At 41.2% G+C, this 17,261-nt stretch overlaps 1 protein-coding gene across 8 annotated transcripts in view; it reads right to left on the bottom strand.

Annotated features, from left to right (window-relative positions):
• Positions 1–17,261, bottom strand: part of LOC120060082 (forkhead box protein P1-B-like) — a 236,240-nt gene that overhangs the window by 152,463 nt on the left and 66,516 nt on the right. For 7 of the 8 annotated variants that reach the window (XM_039009214.1, XM_039009198.1, XM_039009205.1 and 4 more), the window contains one exon: positions 15,627–15,670. The exons of the other annotated variant lie outside the window; for it this stretch is intronic. The gene's annotated coding sequence lies outside the window, so the exon portion shown is untranslated. The remainder of the gene's footprint in view (positions 1–15,626; positions 15,671–17,261) is intronic. 8 annotated transcript variants of the gene reach the window in all.

Below are 17,261 nucleotides of genomic sequence, written 5' to 3'. Positions count from 1 at the left end.
TACACGGCTCAGACATACCAAACAGTGGCTAGTCCACACTTCACTTCCATTCATTTCAAAAGAGATGTCTCCTTGGGCTGTTAGAAGTGAAATTATACATGTGGCACCTGTGTTTCTTCCGAAGTAAATTCAAACCTGTGCATTTTATTTATATTTAACGCATACAGATGTAAAATCTTAATTTGATCAATATTTTGTTGCTGAGAAATAATTCTACTGCACCGCAGGAAATGCAGATGAGCTTCGTGATTTACATAAATTCACTGAAAATCCACACTAACACACAGTTATATTAACAGTATGGCACTTTTCATTAGGGACTTTTTTGTTCAGATAGGTACAGATCAAGCAACATTGTGGACTAAACGTTCAAATCCTGTTGCTGCAGGATTATTTTGCTGTGACAACATAGGTCATTTTTGGCTACTTTCTGGTAGACCTTGTTAGATGGGCATTAGGGACCAGGTGGTGAGGTATTTGCCCTTGTATATTTTGCCCTGTGTTACAGTGTCCATTCAGCACACATCCCAGAAGACATTGTGATGTTGTTTTCCCCTTTACCTGCATGCACCTATAGTGGTCAGATTCTACCAGACACCAGCATTGGTGAGCGAGAGAGAGACCTCATTGTTTCTGGCTTCAGCGAGAAATCCCTCATATCAGTCCTAGACTGACAGGCGAGGGGAAGGGGGTGGGGGGACTCCAACCTTAAAACAAAACCAATTCTCAATGTGGCTCGTCAAGGGTGGGACATGTCTGCAGATAGTAGCACAAATGATCTGACCTTCCTTTTAGAAGAAGAGAGGTTTTTGTTTCATTAACTTAAGACTAAAGCGTAATTATCTCCCTATAGACCTTAATCACCAGCAAAAGGATAATAGAACAGAAAGCCGTTTCCAGTTCGGTCACTCAAGTTTTTTGTCATGTTTTTTTTTCTACTCCCGCTTCCTTTAGCTGAGAGTATCAAATAATGGCAACCGATCGTATTGCAAGAGCAAAATCCCCCTTTCAAATATCTCTGTTGTGGAGCATGAAAGACAAAATTGTTATCTGGTTAAAATGTTCAACTTTGCTGTAAAATGGGTTCACTTGGTTCAATACTCTATCTCTGGCCTGTCTTTATCTGGTCTGTCTGTTCATAGAGCTAGAAGTTAGGGGGCAGAGGACGAGGGGCCCGGGGGGGATGAGCCGGGGGGATGAGCCTACTGTCTTCTGTCTCTTCAGAGAGGGAGATCACTGGAGAGTGAATGTAATTATCCATGTTTGAAATAAAATCAGGTTGAGCACAAACAGACCGGTTTATAATCATATATAATATTTTAAATGACTTAATAGTGCTTGAAGATGCTTGTAATACTATCCCCAAAATGGAGGATACCTCAAGGATTTCACAGAAGGAAAAAATATAGAAACTTTGCCTAGATTTAATTAGGTTATAAAAAATTATTGCCATTAGCAAATCTCATCGAAGGGGTTGAGGCGTTTGCCTGAAAAACATCTTCTTTTTTGGGACGGAGTGAAGACAAAGGTTTTTTTAGACAGAAAGTGGAGGGCAAGCATCCGTTTTGTGCACTGACACCGAGGTCGAGTTAATTAGACTATTGTCATTTTAATCAGGACAGCTCGGCAGCCATCCCTTTCTGAATGAGCCGGTGGACTTTAAACGGCTGGGGGATGTCTGTGTGTGCATGTATGCATGGGGCCCGAGGTCTCACACAAACACAGCACACAGCACACAGCACAGTGCCATGGGTTATGGAGTACAGTTCTGCTGGTTCTCTCACATGCTCAGAACATTAATGAGCCGGAGACACAGCAAGGAAACACAGACACCCCGAGTATCACCAGAAGAAACTACTCGCCTTTGCTCTGCTCATGTCTCGGTTCATTTGAAAATAATTTAAATATCAAATATTGGAAATAATTTACTTCTCCCTGGCTATCAGATTTTGAATAGTGAGTCTATCATGTCATCTTTCTTATGCTCTCAACTGACATTAACATTTAAAACATCATTAATGTAAACACATTTTAAGGTGCTTATCACTATGGTTACAGAAATTGTAATTTTTTTCTGATGTCCATATTTTATTCATACAATGGGGCAATTGTAAGAACACACTAAAGAAATTTAAAAAATGAATCTTTGCTGAAAACTTGTTATCAAAAAGAAGAAAGAAACAGATAAATCAAAACAGACAAAAGAGTAGATTAAACTCTCCTGAAGCCATTGGTTCAACTATATTCACTGCAAATACTTTATAAAAAATTTTAAATCTAAATTTTTTTTAAAAACAGCACTGTTCAACCAAATACTCTCAGTTGAACTGGTTGGCCTCTCAGACAAGCAGGGGTTAACAGGGGTTAACAGGGGTTAACAGAACAGTGAACAATGCATCTCGTTGGGGCTCTACCTGCCAATCAGAGAGTTGAAAGCAGGCCCTAAACAGGGCTCTAAGTATCTCTGTAATGTTCCTCTCCTGCCCTCTTGACTGATCTGGAGTCCGCTGCAGACAGTTGAGATGTGACAGATCACATGCAGACGAAAGGTCATCAAGTCATTAAGTCCCCCCACCTGCCATTACCTGAGGCCCTGAGCTGCACCCACCCATGACACTGGTCAGACAGGAAGCACATAGACAGCCAACTAAACATAGTTATTCTATATGAACTGACCCTAGAGGGAGATCTAGGGAAATCACCATGAGGTCAGTCAGTCCCCCCTGCAAACTTGACTTTGACAAACTTGAAAAACTCTTCTGTGTCTGTTTATGATTATGTTAATAGGTCTCTAACTTCATCGTTTTTAACATTGATCATTAATATTTTAGAGAATGTTAAAATTAATTTGATCATATATTAACTTCATTCAATAATTCAACACATACAAATTAATAATTCAATAAAAAGAATAATCAAAAATGTTGAAGAGGAAACCAAAGAGAGACATCCAATAGCTTAATGTGGAGATATTTAACTGGAAAGGTTCACACTACTACAAAGCCTTTGGGTAGTTTACAGAGTGTGAAAGGCTATCAAAGTCCAGTCTAACTTGCTTTTCTTAATGACTATGTGGTGTTGCTACAGAAGAAGTTTACCCTGAAAACACTCTACTATCCACAAAATAAATGATCAAATCGCCTAATTACTGTACCTGGGAGAAAATGGCCCAATTTAAACCGCTATTTGAAATCTGTAATCCAAACATGTCTGCTGGAGGGATTGACCACAGCAATTGAAAACAACAGGTTGTTCTGTTCACTGAGGTGAACATGTAGAGATAAAGGAAGAGACACAAGCTGTAAAGCCGTGCTCCGGTACCAGCTCTCTGTTCCCAAAGTTCTTCCGTGAGAGATTTACAGGGATTAGATGAAGAAATGAAGGTCTAATCTTTATTTGACAGGCTAGCCAATCTCTGGCTGACTGGTCACTCTTCACTGTGTAGACCAGGCCTCTTTCAGCTCTCAGCTCTCAGGTCTAGCACCAGCAATAAAGCACCTTCACAGAGCTCCACACACCTCAGTCCTGTTTAAAACCACATTTAGGCTGATCATACAAATGTATGACAGTATGAGCTCTCAATCCCATTATCATACAGAATCATTCAATGTCATTTTGGGGTGAGCAATGTGCACAAACCTAATGCAACAGATAAAAGAATAGCAACTCTCCAAATGGTCGCAGTCATAACGGTATACTATGGTTAACATCCTGGTGGCTATTTTTATTTTTTTTTAAATCTAATTATATGCGTGTCTGCAGTACCTGATTGGAAATATAGAACCAATTTCCATGTGCAGTTTAATGACAGATGGAAAGAGATATTTCATGGAGATGTATAGTTAAGAGCGATAACCAATTAATCAAAGTGCCGGACAATGACACAGGCTAAATTTAAACACAGGAGAAAAAATGTCAGACGGCAGCCCCTTCCCTTAAATTATTCATTACTGCCTGTTATTACGTAGCATATAGAATTTTAAATCGCTGATTCTACTTAATTACAGTTTGCGTTGATACTTGCTACAGATGTCACAGCTTGCAGTGGCAATCTTTCACAATGTTTAACCCTGTCAAATAGTGGAGGGGTCCTTCCCCCCCTCTGCATCCACCCCTCCCACTCCGTCTGTCTTCCCAATGCCTGACCTACAGGCTCATTCCCACGCTAACAGAGGAGGAGGAGGAGGAGAGAAGGGCTGAGTGGTATATTCAAACAAACATCTACAGTTGGGACACAATAGCATCTATTATGCTGGAACTCAAAGAGTAATGATGATGCTCCGGCCAAAAAATGGCTCTCACTGTGGAATTGAGTTCATACTAGCCAGGCATTCCAGGATATTGGATCCTTTGGATAAATAGGAACAATGTGAAAGGTTTCCAAAGTTGGCATTTCAGGCATTGAATTATGTCACGAGAGAATACTGAATTACAGTACATATTTTTGCTATTAAAAACAAGTACATCATGTATTGTGTCAGTACAGTACATGCACATCAACACTGTACTTCCGTTTGCCTGCAACAAGAAGACAAAAGGTTTGATTGTGTGCCACTCACTAAATTCCCCTTTCTCTTTAGCAAGTATCTCTGTTCACCAAACAGCTGTATGCAAATAGTTAGTCATGCAGCATTCAATTGTTTTGTATTAATATTTGAATATTGAAATAACACAATTCAGATCTAGATATTCCATTTCAATTTCCATATACGTGAACTGGAGTTGCACATCAACAGATGAATTCTTCACAACGATGCCGTTTTTGTAAAGTCAGAAATATTGTTGTTCTTTTTATTATTTGACATGATTACATTCCTGTAACATAGCTCTATTACCTAAAAGCAAGTTACCCCTGATTCCTAACTGCAGCCTATATCGCAGAGATAGAACTGTCTGTATTACCCACGTTCATGCCACTTAACCAAATTGGAATTGCCGATAATACTATATTTACATAGCTGTGTTGGCTAGGCGTGATTATGATCATAAAAATGTCTCCCCACGCTATGACGGAAAGTTTAGCAGCAGTGTGTGAGTGAGGCTGAAGGACATAACAATAAGTTAACAGGTTACAGCAGAGCCAAGGAAAATAGCTCAATTATACACATGGGCTGAGTTTACACAGGCAGCCCAATTCTGATATTTTTCCACGAATTTACCAATCACATCAGATCTTTCACATATCAGAATTGGGCTGCCTGTATAAATGCAGCCATGGAGCTCCAGCATCATGTGGCTTTCCTGTGGTAAACAGATGCAGGGGGACTCTAGTAACCCTGCATCTGTTCACTTGTTGAGACGAACTATTCCTGTTGCTCACCCTCACTAACACAAGCCCACACTATTTTCTTACAGGGCCGAACAGATCAGAAGATTAAACTGCAGAGGATATTATTAAGGTTGTCCCTCATATCACCAACATTTGTTACAGTTTTACAGCCAGTCAAACAGACAAAATGGTTTTGCATACACTAGGATGATAGGATGAGTCTATAGTGTGGCTTAAGTTTCTTCCTCTCAGAGAGCCAGACTATTCTCTGTCTCTGATAGAAGCTCATCCATTTACTAAATACATACAGTAACCTGAAAACCATAAACTGGGGAAGACCATATTACAGTACTAAGTAGTAAACAAGTACACAATAAAACATGTACTCTATTTCATGATGTTATAGTCAATCAAATCACTCTGCACTCAACATAGAGCACTCTGTTATCTCACTGTGGCTGTGACCGTGCCTCACACAGTGTCTGTGAGGGCATTTGAGAGCATACAGTACGGTCTATCTGATCAGAGCTCCAGTCCAGACCTCAGATGTCAGAGTGACTGGGAGGCAGCGTCAGAGAGAGGCCCAGTAACCAGGCCTGTCCTGTCGTCCCTCAGCTCAGACAGAAAGCTAGGAGCAGCGCTTGCCTGCCTGCCACTGCCAGCAGCGCAGTGTTCAGTTCACAGGAGCCGTGTCTGACTGCATGCTCAGCTCAGCTCAGGATGGCTTGTTGATTCCAGGCAGTGTGACACATCTGTTGCTTGTCACATCGTGTCGTAGCTTCATGTCTGCGAGCCAGACACAAGGCGAGCAGCACGTCGCTCCACGCGCCTCATCCTCTCTATGTGTTGACAAACAGCGCTGCAGCATTACAGACAGACAGAGTCTGGGCCAAGGATGCATGTCCACAGTTTGGAAGGTCAGGAGGTGGGACACATCACTGGCTGTACAACCACTGTCAAATACTCACTTTGAGTCAGTTTATTGTAAGCAACTACTTTGGGTGACATAGTGTTGAAGTGTATGTTCTCAATCATGCAAGGAGTGCTGAAACAACATTCAAAATGTGTATTTCATAATGGCCATGGAAAAATGTAATTTAAGGGAAAAAATTATGGAAAGTATTCACTTAACCTAAGACCTCCTCAAAATTGCCATTCGTTTATATTGAGAATCAATTTCTTTCCCCCAATGTCTATAGAAATACTTTAATGCTTTAAATCAAATCTCCATCAAGGGTTTATTGGCTTAACAATGCACATTCTCTTGGACAGACATAAATAGTATGAAGTGCTTTAAGTGCCTTCAAAGAAAGTGCCAGAATATATTCCATGCGAGACTTACATTGTAAGCTTAAATACATCAGCGATGACCATTGCTAATTGATTATTTCACCATACATCTATGAAGTACACATCATGCAATATCAGCAATAATGAAATGACATTGTTTCTCATCACCAGTCAAATCAGCATGCATTTAGTGGGAAGAGCAGCACTAAAGAGGCTGAGAAGTAGTTACTAATGGCACTGTTTCAGAAGCTCTTTCATACATTCATAAGTGCTTCACTTCTGTGTCCTTGTCTTCTCTAATCAATATTCAAAAGTGCCTAGTAATTGCAAGTTTTGGATACATTTACATGCAAAGGATTGTCTGTGTTATATTCATCAAACACTTGTCTGAGACAGAACTGTCAAAGAGCGTTCTTTTATTTCTGTATTATCTTCTATTTATGTCATTCATGTTTGTGACAGCAAAATGACATTTAGCCTACCTCTCATCCTAAAACACTTTTTTATAATAACAAATAATAATTGGCAAATTAGACAAACGTTTGAATTTCCACAAGTATTAAAGGCCAAACTGGTTATGTAAATACCACAGAAGGGAAATATTTAGATGGCTCATTTACATTATCAGATGACAAAACATTGATTTGTTCCATTCAATATCAACCTGTTTTGCAAACACACAAAACTAGACACGACACATCGTGGCTTAATACAACACACAACAGAATACTACTGATTGAACACCTGATAATATGCCGGAACACCATGTCTGCCCTTTCAAACAGCCGCATCAAACCTCAAGATACCTTCAGTATCACAACATATCATAAGCATACCAAAACATATACCTAAAGAATCTGCAACGTTGTAAAAATTCTACAACATTGCAAGTCTCTAACGTATTCTGAGGGATCATTTAAGGCCTGCATCCAGAGGATCTGTCTGGCCTTCATTAGCTTCCTCCTGGCATCTACTATCCATTTCAGAGAGAAGATGTTGTATATTACCTGTAAAAATATATATAAGGCAATGTTTGTAGGAACCCCTTTCAAACAGCCCTTTACACACAACATTCTTGCAGGTATACCACTTTTATACATACAGTTGAAGTCGGAAGTTTACATACACCTTAGCCAAATACATTTAAACTCAGTTTTTCACAATTCCTGACATTTAATCAGAGTAAAAATTCCCTGTCTTAGGTCAGTTAGGATCACCACTTTATTTTAATAATGTGAAATGTCAGAATAATAGTAGAGAGAAGGATTTATTTCAGCTTTTATTTCTTTCATCACATTCCCAGTGGGTCAGAAGTTTACATACACTCAATTAGTATTTGGTAGCATTGCCTTTAAATTGTTTAACTTGGGTCAAACATTTCGGGTAGCCTTCCACAACCTTCCCACAAAAAGTTGGGTGAATTTTGTCGCTTTCCTCCTGACAGAGCTGGTGGAACTGAGTCAGGTTTGTAGGCCTCCTTGCTCGCACACGCTTTTTCAGTTCTGCCCACAAATTTTCTATAGGATTGAGGTCATGGCTTTGTGATGGCCACTCCAATAGCTTGACTTTGTTGTCCATAAGCCATTTTGCCACAACTTTGGAAGTATGCTTGGGGTCATAAATTTTCTCCTCATGATGCCATCTATTTTGTGAAATGCACCAGTCCCTCCTGCAGCAAAGCCCCCCCACAACATGTTGAAACCACCACCGTGCTTCACGGTTGGAATGGTGTTCTTCGGCTTGCAAGCCTCCCCCTTTTTCCTCCAAACATAACAATGGTTATACTGTCCAAACAGTTCTATTTTTGTTTCAACAGACCAGAGGACATTTCTCCAAAAAGTACAATCTTTGTCCTCATGTGCAGTTGCAGACCGTAGTCTGGCTTTTTTATAGCGGTTTTGGAGCAGTGACTTCTTCCTTGCTGAGCAGCCTTTCAGGTTATGTCAATATAGGACTCGTTTTACTGTGGATATACAGTGGGTTAAAAAAGTATTTAGTCAGCCACCAATTGTGCAAGTTCTCCCACTTAAAAAGATGAGAGAGGCCTGTAATTTTCATCATAGGTACACTTCAACTATGACAGACAAAATGAGATTTTTTTTCTTCAGAAAATCACATTGTAGGATTTTTAATGAATTTATTTGCAAATTATGGTGGAAAATAAGTATTTGGTCACCTACAAACAAGCAAGATTTCTGTCTCTCACAGACCTGTAACTTCTTCTTTAAGAGGCTCCTCTGTCCTCCACTCGTTACCTGTATTAATGGCACCTGTTTGAACTTGTTATCAGTATAAAAGACACCTGTCCACAACCTCAAACAGTCACACTCCAAACTCCACTATGGCCAAGACCAAAGAGCTGTCAAAGGACACCAGAAACAAAATTTTAGACCTGCACCAGGCTGGGAAGACTGAATCTGCAATAGGTAATCAGCTTGGTTTAAAGAAATCAACTGTGGGAGCAATTATTAGGAAATGGAAGACATACAAGACCACTGATAATCTCCCTCGATCTGGGGCTCCACGCAAGATGTCACCCCGTGGGGTCAAAATGATCACAAGAACGGTGAGCAAAAATCCCAGAACCACACGGGGGGACCTAGTGAATGACCTGCAGAGAGCTGGGACCAAAGTAACAAAGCCTACCATCAGTAACACACTACGCCGCCAGGGACTCAAATCCTGCAGTGCCAGACGTGTCCCCCTGCTTAAGCCAGTACATGTCCAGGCCCGTCTGAAGTTTGCTAGAGAGCATTTGGATGATCCAGAAGAAGATTGGGAGAATGTCATATGGTCAGAGGAAACAAAAATATAACTTTTTGGTAAAAACTCAACTCGTCGTGTTTGGAGGACAAAGACTGCTGAGTTGCATCCAAAGAACACCATACCTACTGTGAAGCATGGGGGTGGAAACATCATGCTTTGGGGCTGTTTTTCTGCAAAGGGACCAGGACGACTGATCCGTGTAAAGGAAAGAATGAATGGGGACATGTATCGCGAGATTTTGAGTGAAAACCTCCTTCCATCAGCAAGGGCATTGAAGATGAAACGTGACTGGGTCTTTCAGCATGACAATGATCCCAAACACACCACCCGGGCAACGAAGTAGTGGCTTCGTAAGAAGCATTTCAAGGTCCTGGAGTGGCCTAGCCAGTACATGTCCAGGCCCGTCTGAAGTTTGCTAGAGAGCATTTGGATGATCCAGAAGAAGATTGGGAGAATGTCATATGGTCAGATGAAATCAAAATATAACTTTTTGGTAAAAACTCAACTCGTCGTGTTTGGAGGACAAAGAATGCTGAGTTGCATCCAAAGAACACCATACCTACTGTGAAGCATGGGGGTGGAAACATCATGCTTTGGGGCTGTTTTTCTGCAAAGGGACCAGGACGACTGATCCGTGTAAAGGAAAGAATGAATGGGGCCATGTATCGTGAGATTTTGAGTGAAAACCTCCTTCCATCAGCAAGGGCATTGAAGATGAAACGTGGCTGGGTCTTTCAGCATGACAATGATCCCAAACACACCGCCCGGGCAACGAAGGAGTGGCTTCGTAAGAAGCATTTCAAGGTCCTGGAGTGGCCTAGCCAGTACATGTCCAGGCCCATCTGAAGTTTGCTAGAGAGCATTTGGATGATCCAGAAGAAGATTGGGAGAATGTCATATGGTCAGATGAAATCAAAATATAACTTTTTGGTAAAAACTCAACTCGTCGTGTTTGGAGGACAAAGAATGCTGAGTTGCATCCAAAGAACACCATACCTACTGTGAAGCATGGGGGTGGAAACATCATGCTTTGGGGCTGTTTTTCTGCAAAGGGACCAGGACGACTGATCCGTGTAAAGGAAAGAATGAATGGGGACATGTATTGTGAGATTTTGAGTGAAAACCTCCTTCCATCAGCAAGGGGATTGAAGATGAAACGTGGCTGGGTCTTTCAGCATGACAATGATCCCAAACACACCGCCCGGGCAACGAAGGAGTGGCTTCGTAAGAAGCATTTCAAGGTCCTGGAGTGGCCTAGCCAGTCTCCAGATCTCAACCCCATAGAAAATCTTTGGAGGGAGTTGAAAGTCCGTGTTGCCCAGCAACAGCCCCAAAACATCACTGCTCTAGAGGAGATCTGCATGGAGGAATGGGCCAAAATACCAGCAACAGTGTGTGAAAACCTTGTGAAGACTTACAGAAAACGTTTGACCTCTGTCATTGCCAACAAAGGGTATATAACAAAGTATTGAGATAAACTTTTGTTATTGACCAAATACTTATTTTCCACCATAATTTGCAAATAAATTCATAAAAAATCCTACAATGTGATTTTCTGGATTTTTCCCCATCATTTTGTCTGTCATAGTTGAAGTGTACCTATGATGAAAATTACAGGCCTCTCTCATCTTTTGAAGTGGGAGAACTTGCACAATTGGTGGCTGACTAAATAGTTTTTTTGCCCCACTGTAGATACTTTTGCACCTGTTTCCTTCAGCATCTTCACAAGGTCCTTTACTGTTGTTCTGGGATTGATTTGCACTTTTCGCACCAAAGTACGTTCATCTCTAGGAGACAGAACGCGTCTCCTTCCTGAGCGGTATGACGGCTGCGTGGTCCCATGGTGTTTATACTTGCGTACTATTGTTTGTACAGATGAACGTGGTACCTTCAGGCGTTTGGAAATTGCTCCCAAGGATAAACCAGACTTGTGGAGGTCTACAATTTTTATTCTGAGGTCTTGGCTGATTTCTTTAGATTTTCCCATGATGTCAAGCAAAGATGCACTGAGTTTGAAGGTAGGCCTTGAAATACACCCACAGGTACACCTCCAATTGACTCAAATGATGTCAATTAGCCTATCAGAAGCTTCTAAAGCCATGACATAATTTTCTGGAATTTTCCAAGCTGTTTAATTAAAGGCACAGTCAACTTAGTGTATGTAAACTTCTGACCCACTGTCAGTAAACAATTGTTGGAAAAATTACTTGTCATGCACAAAGTAGATGTCCTAACCGACTTGCCAAAACTATAGTTTTTTAACAAGAAAGTTGGGGAGGGGTTGAAAAACGACCTACGTGTATGTAAACTTCAGACTTCAACTGTATCAGTGGGTAACTAGCAAACTGGGAGGGGTGAGGGGTGTTATTAAACCATGGAGACTGTTTACATTTCAATTTAGGGAGGTGTTTAACAATGGAAGTGTTAATGGGTTTACCTGCAGAAAAGCAGTGAACCCGTCACACTGACCTGATACCTGTATTTTGGTTACAGGGTCCGTGAAAACGCAGGAATCATGACTAGGTCTTTAGCTGGCTTTTATTTGTCCTTGTTTTTTAACCCCCTACCCCTTTCAGATATAAAATATAGTACATAAAAGCAGGCATGGTAAAATATTGGGATTTTGGTCTGTGTATGAAATTAATATATGTGAACAACATGGCTTGCCACACAATCCCCTCATTCCCCAAGACCTGCCCAGCTCATTCCACTGGACATATCACAGGTTGTTATCATTCCAGAGAGAATTCTACATTGGTGAACGCCAGCGCTTTAATTAGATCCACTATTTGATCATTCCACAGCTGGGCTTTATTAAGGAGGGGTTCACAGCACCTCACAATCACCCCCGACTCCACTGAGGGAAACACAGAGAAGGATATGAGTTCAAATAAGCCAGTATATTTCATATAAACCAGTATAGTTCACATAAACCATTATACAATGGGTGGATCTAATCCTGAATGCTGATTGGTTAAAACCGCATTCCAGCAGGTTTCTATTCCACAAGTTACCACCGGCTAAATCTATGCCATTAAAATGCCTATTTACTTTGTTCCAACTGACTGCACAATCCACTGTCTCATCAGCCCAGCCAAGCAATTTATAAACTTGATCTCCACTATAAAAAGCATCTATACATTATCTCACATCTTTTAGACTAACAGCTAGTTTTCAACAGCGGAGATTTGTATAAACCTTGCTGTCTATCTCTCCGACATTTGCAACATTGTTTCAATATTCAAATTCAATCTCCAGCTGTCCCATAGTAATGAATGTGTCGGGAGTCGGGACGAGATAGACAGTCGGGCAGCGTTTCTCAGCCAGTTGAAATCATGAATCAGCTAGCATAATTTTTATGGATATATAAAAAGAAATGTCAATTGAAAAAAGGTCAAACGAAACGAAGTGCAGCTAGTTTGCAGTCTTTCCAGCTTCAGTTTTAAGTGATTGTGATAACTGTGTTGTTAGCTAGCTCCTCTGAACAATAGTGTCCTGATGAGTGAGCAAATGTTCTATGCCAGGCAAATTATGCCTCATTCGCTCATTGTTATGGATGTATCCAAATAAATGTTACTAGAAAACCACTGAAACAAATGCAAATGCAGCTACTTTGCTGTTAGTCTGGCTGCACTTTTTGACGTGACCACAAGTTAGCCGTAGTTGACTAGCTAGCAAGCAAGGGATAATTATGTTGCCAGCCAGTATGGTAATAGAACATTTAGAACGAATGACTGCTCGCACCCAGAGATACAGAACAAAAAGACTGAACGACTGGGTCGCGTCTCTAGCAACCGAATCGAACAACAACCCAGCTTGGGTATTAACCTTACATTTGCGTCGGAACTATATCTTGTGGAAGGATGAAATAGTATGAATAAATTCATAAAAATAACGTCTTAATGAAAATATGTCAATCATTATTTGAATATGTTGGTAACCCATTGTACAAAAGTGTAATGCCCTCGAAGCCGGTGTTTGGAAGATATATTGGCACCAAACACTGGCTTCTCTGGCATTATATCTTAATTATAGCGTTGCTGCACAGCTACTTTCAGGTCTCTCCAGAGATGTTCGATCAGGTTCAAGTCCGGGCTCTGGCTGGGCCACTCAAGGACATTCAGAGTCTTGTCCCAAAGCCACTCATGCGTTGTCTTGGCTGTGGGCTTAGGGTTGTTGTCCTGTTGGAAGGTGAACCTTTGCCCCAGTCAAGGTCCTGAGCGCTCTGGATCAGGTTTTCATCAAGGATCTCTCTGTACTTTGCTCTGTTCATCTTTCCCTCGATCCTGACTAGTCTCCCAGGCCCTGCTGCTGGAAAACATTGCCACAGCCTGATGCTGCCACCACCATGCTTCACCGTAGGGATGCTGCCAGGTTTCCTCCAGATGTGACACTTGGCATTCAGGCCAAAGAGTTCAATCTTGGTTTCATTAGACCCAAGAATCTTGTTTCTCATGGTCTGAGAGTCCATTAGGTGCCTTAGGCTGTAATTTACCTTTTACTGAGGAGTGGCTGACCATTCTGCCATAAAGGCCTGATTTGTGGAGTGCTGCAGAGATGATTGTCCTACTGGAAGGTTCTCCCATCTCCACAGAGGAACTCTGGAGCTCTGTCAGTGACCGTCGGGTTCTTGGTCACCTAGTTCATATAAACCAGTATAGTTCATATAAACCAGTATAGCTCATATAAACCAGTATAGTTCATAGCTCATATAAACCAGTATAGCTCATATAAACTAGTATAGCTCATATAAACCAGTATAGTTCATATAAACCAGTATAGTTCATATAAACCAGTATAGCTAATATAAACCAGTATAGTTCATAGAAACCAGTATAGTTTAGATAAACCAGTATAGTTCATAGTTCATAGAAACCAGTATAGTTCATATAAACCAGTATAGTTCATTGTTCATATAAACCAGTATAGTTCATAGTTCATATAAACCAGTATAGTTCATAGAAACCAGTATAGTTCATAGAAACCAGTATAGCTAATATAAACCAGTATAGTTCATAGAAACCAGTATAGTTTAAATAAACCAGTATAGTTCATAGTTCATAGAAACCAGTATAGTTCATATAAACCAGTATAGTTCATTGTTCATATAAACCAGTAAAGTTCATATAAACCAGTATAGCTCATATAAACCAGTATAGCTCATATAAATCAGTATAGTTCTGCCCAGCAGTGAGGGACAGTAACTGGGTCTAGAAGAGCTATCCAGTGCTCTTAACTAATGTCTGATACCCTAATTCAACAACAACACGATCAACCCCAATGGGAGACAAACTGTTAAATCAAATGCATAGCGACTGAGGATCATGGCCATATGGTCACAGAATAGAACCTGACAAATATCACACCAAAACAGACAGAGACTGAACAGATAAATGTAACCTACAACATGTCTTGCTAAGGTCAAAATGAATCTTAATGCAAACACCAGATTTAAGGCTGAGCCTCCTCTGTGTGTTGGTGGTGTGGTCAGGAGGAAGGTCAGCCATGTTTACTGTTTACAGTGCTTTGAAATAGTTTTGCAGTGTGAAGTCTGCTCTGGGTCATTGTTTGCTTTGAATGTGTTTATACACCACACAGAGTGTAAATGACTTGAGAGATGGTGCGAGGAAGGGTTGCAGACATGAACCTGCATATAGTATCTGGTCATGTTTTTGCCTTGAATTCAGTCACAACTGTGACTATACGGGGGTGTGGATTAAAGGGATATCTGGAACCTATGTTAATCATGCAATGTCACTAACATTTCTGCTTCATTGAAAGTATAAAGCAACTGACCAAGTGATCCATTTACAACAGCACCAGTTATTATGCAAAATCAAATGTATCGTTTGCGACCTTTTCATCAGATGACCCTGTAAACATTTGCATTTTTATATTTCTCTGAGATATATCTTCATCAAGTTTACTGTGGATGCACTACTCTTAGAAAAAAGTGTTCCAAAAGGGTTATTTGGCTGTCCCCATAGGAGAATCTTTTTTGGTTCTATGTAGAACCCTTTTGGTTTCCATGTAGAGCCCTCTGTGGAAAGGATTCTACCTGAAACCAAAAAGGGTTCTTCAAAGGGTTCTCATATGAGGACAGCCGAAAAACCCTTTTAGGTTCTAGATAGCACCTTTTTTTCTTAGGGTAGAAGGAAACACTCTTCACAGGGAAACACTTGTCCATGGATGTAGTCAATTTAATAGGAGTATTTGAGTATAGATCTGTCATGTCTATTAAGAGTCTGTCTCTGGTTCTACTGTATGGTTGTGTCAATGGGGTCTGACTCCAGTCACTTACTTTGATCTCTGTCTCCACAGGGGGTCACCACTGGAGTCTCCAAGCTGGAGGAAGGCACAGCAGGTGGAAGAGAGCGAGAAAGAGAAAGAGTGAGAGAGAGCGAGAGAGAGAGAGAAAAAGAGAGAAAAAATAAGAAAGGAAGAGAGAGAGAGAGAGAGAGAGAGAAGGAGAAAGGAGAGAGAGAGAGAAGGAGAAAGGAGAGAGAGAGGAGAAAGGAAGAGAGAGAGAGAGAAGGAGAAAGGAAGAGAGAGAGCGAGAGAGAGGAATGGAGGGGGAATATATATAAAAGTGAAAAGAAGAAAAAGAGGAAGATATTATTGTCAGTTGGAAATTATGAAATCTATGGCACTCCTTCAATCCAAAAAACGACAAACACAGTATTTAATTCCTGTTGGGTACCTCCCTATTATTGTGAAAGAGTATTTACAGTATTTGTGTGCGTATTTACTATCCTTGTGGGGACCAGAAGTCCAGACAAGTGGGGACATTTCACCAGTCCCTACAATCATTTTTTTTTGGCTTAGTGGTAAAGTTTAGGGTTACAATTAGCGTTAGAATTAGCATTAGGGGTTAAGTTTAGGGGTTTGGGGTTAAGGTTAGGGAAATAGGATTTGAATGGGAATCAATTGTTTGGTCCCCACAAGGATTGTAAAACAAATATGTGTGTGTGTGTGATATGTGTATGTGAGAGAGAGATACAGTGCCTTTGGAAAGTATTCAGACCCCTTGACTTTTTCCACATTTTGTTAGGTTACAGCCTTATTCTAAAATTGATTAAATTGTTTATTTTCCTCATCAATCCACACACAATAGCCCATAACGACAAAGCAACAAAAAGTATTCAGACCCAGTACTTTGTTGAAGCACAATTACAGCCTCGAGTCTTCTTGGGTATGACGCTATAAACTTGGCACACCTGTATTTGGGGAGTTTCTCCCATTCTTCTCTGCAGATCCTCTCAAGCTCTGTCAGGTTGTATGGGGAGAGTTGCTGCACAGCTACTTTCAGGTATCTCCAGAGATGTTCGATCAGGTTCAAGTCAGTGCTCTGGCTGGGCCACTCAAGGACATTCAGAGACTTGTCCCAAAGCCACTCCAGCATTGTCTTGGCTGTGTGCTTAGAGTCGTTGACCTGTTGGAAGGTGAACCTTCACCCCCAGTCTGAGGTCCTGAGCGCTCTGGAGCAGGTTTTCATCAAGGATCTCTCTGTACATTGCTCCGTTCATCTTTCCCTCGATCCTGACTAGTCTGCCAGTCCTTGCCACTGAAAAACATCCCCACAGCATGATGCTGCCACCACTATGCATCACCGTACTGATGGTGCCAGGTTTCCTCCAGACGTGACGCTTGGCATTCAGACCAAAGAGTATTGTTTCTCATGGTCTGAGAGTCTTTAGGTGCCTTTTGGCAAACTCCAAGCGGGCTGTCATGTACCTTTTACTGAGGAGTGGCTTCCGTCTGGCCACTACCACAAAGGCCTGATTGGTGGAGTGCTGCAGAGATGATTGTCCTTCTGGAAGGTTCTAACATCTCCACACAGGAACTCTAGAGCTCTGGCAGAGTGACAATCGGGTTCTTGGTCACCTCCCTGACCAAAGACCCTTCTCCCCCGATCGCTCAGTTTGGCCGGGCGGCC

Source organism: Salvelinus namaycush, chromosome 2, assembly GCF_016432855.1.
Source record: "Salvelinus namaycush isolate Seneca chromosome 2, SaNama_1.0, whole genome shotgun sequence".
NCBI classification, from domain to species: domain Eukaryota; kingdom Metazoa; phylum Chordata; class Actinopteri; order Salmoniformes; family Salmonidae; genus Salvelinus; species Salvelinus namaycush.
Note: the sequence above shows the minus strand (reverse complement) of the source record. Positions and strands in the feature narration are given on the sequence as shown.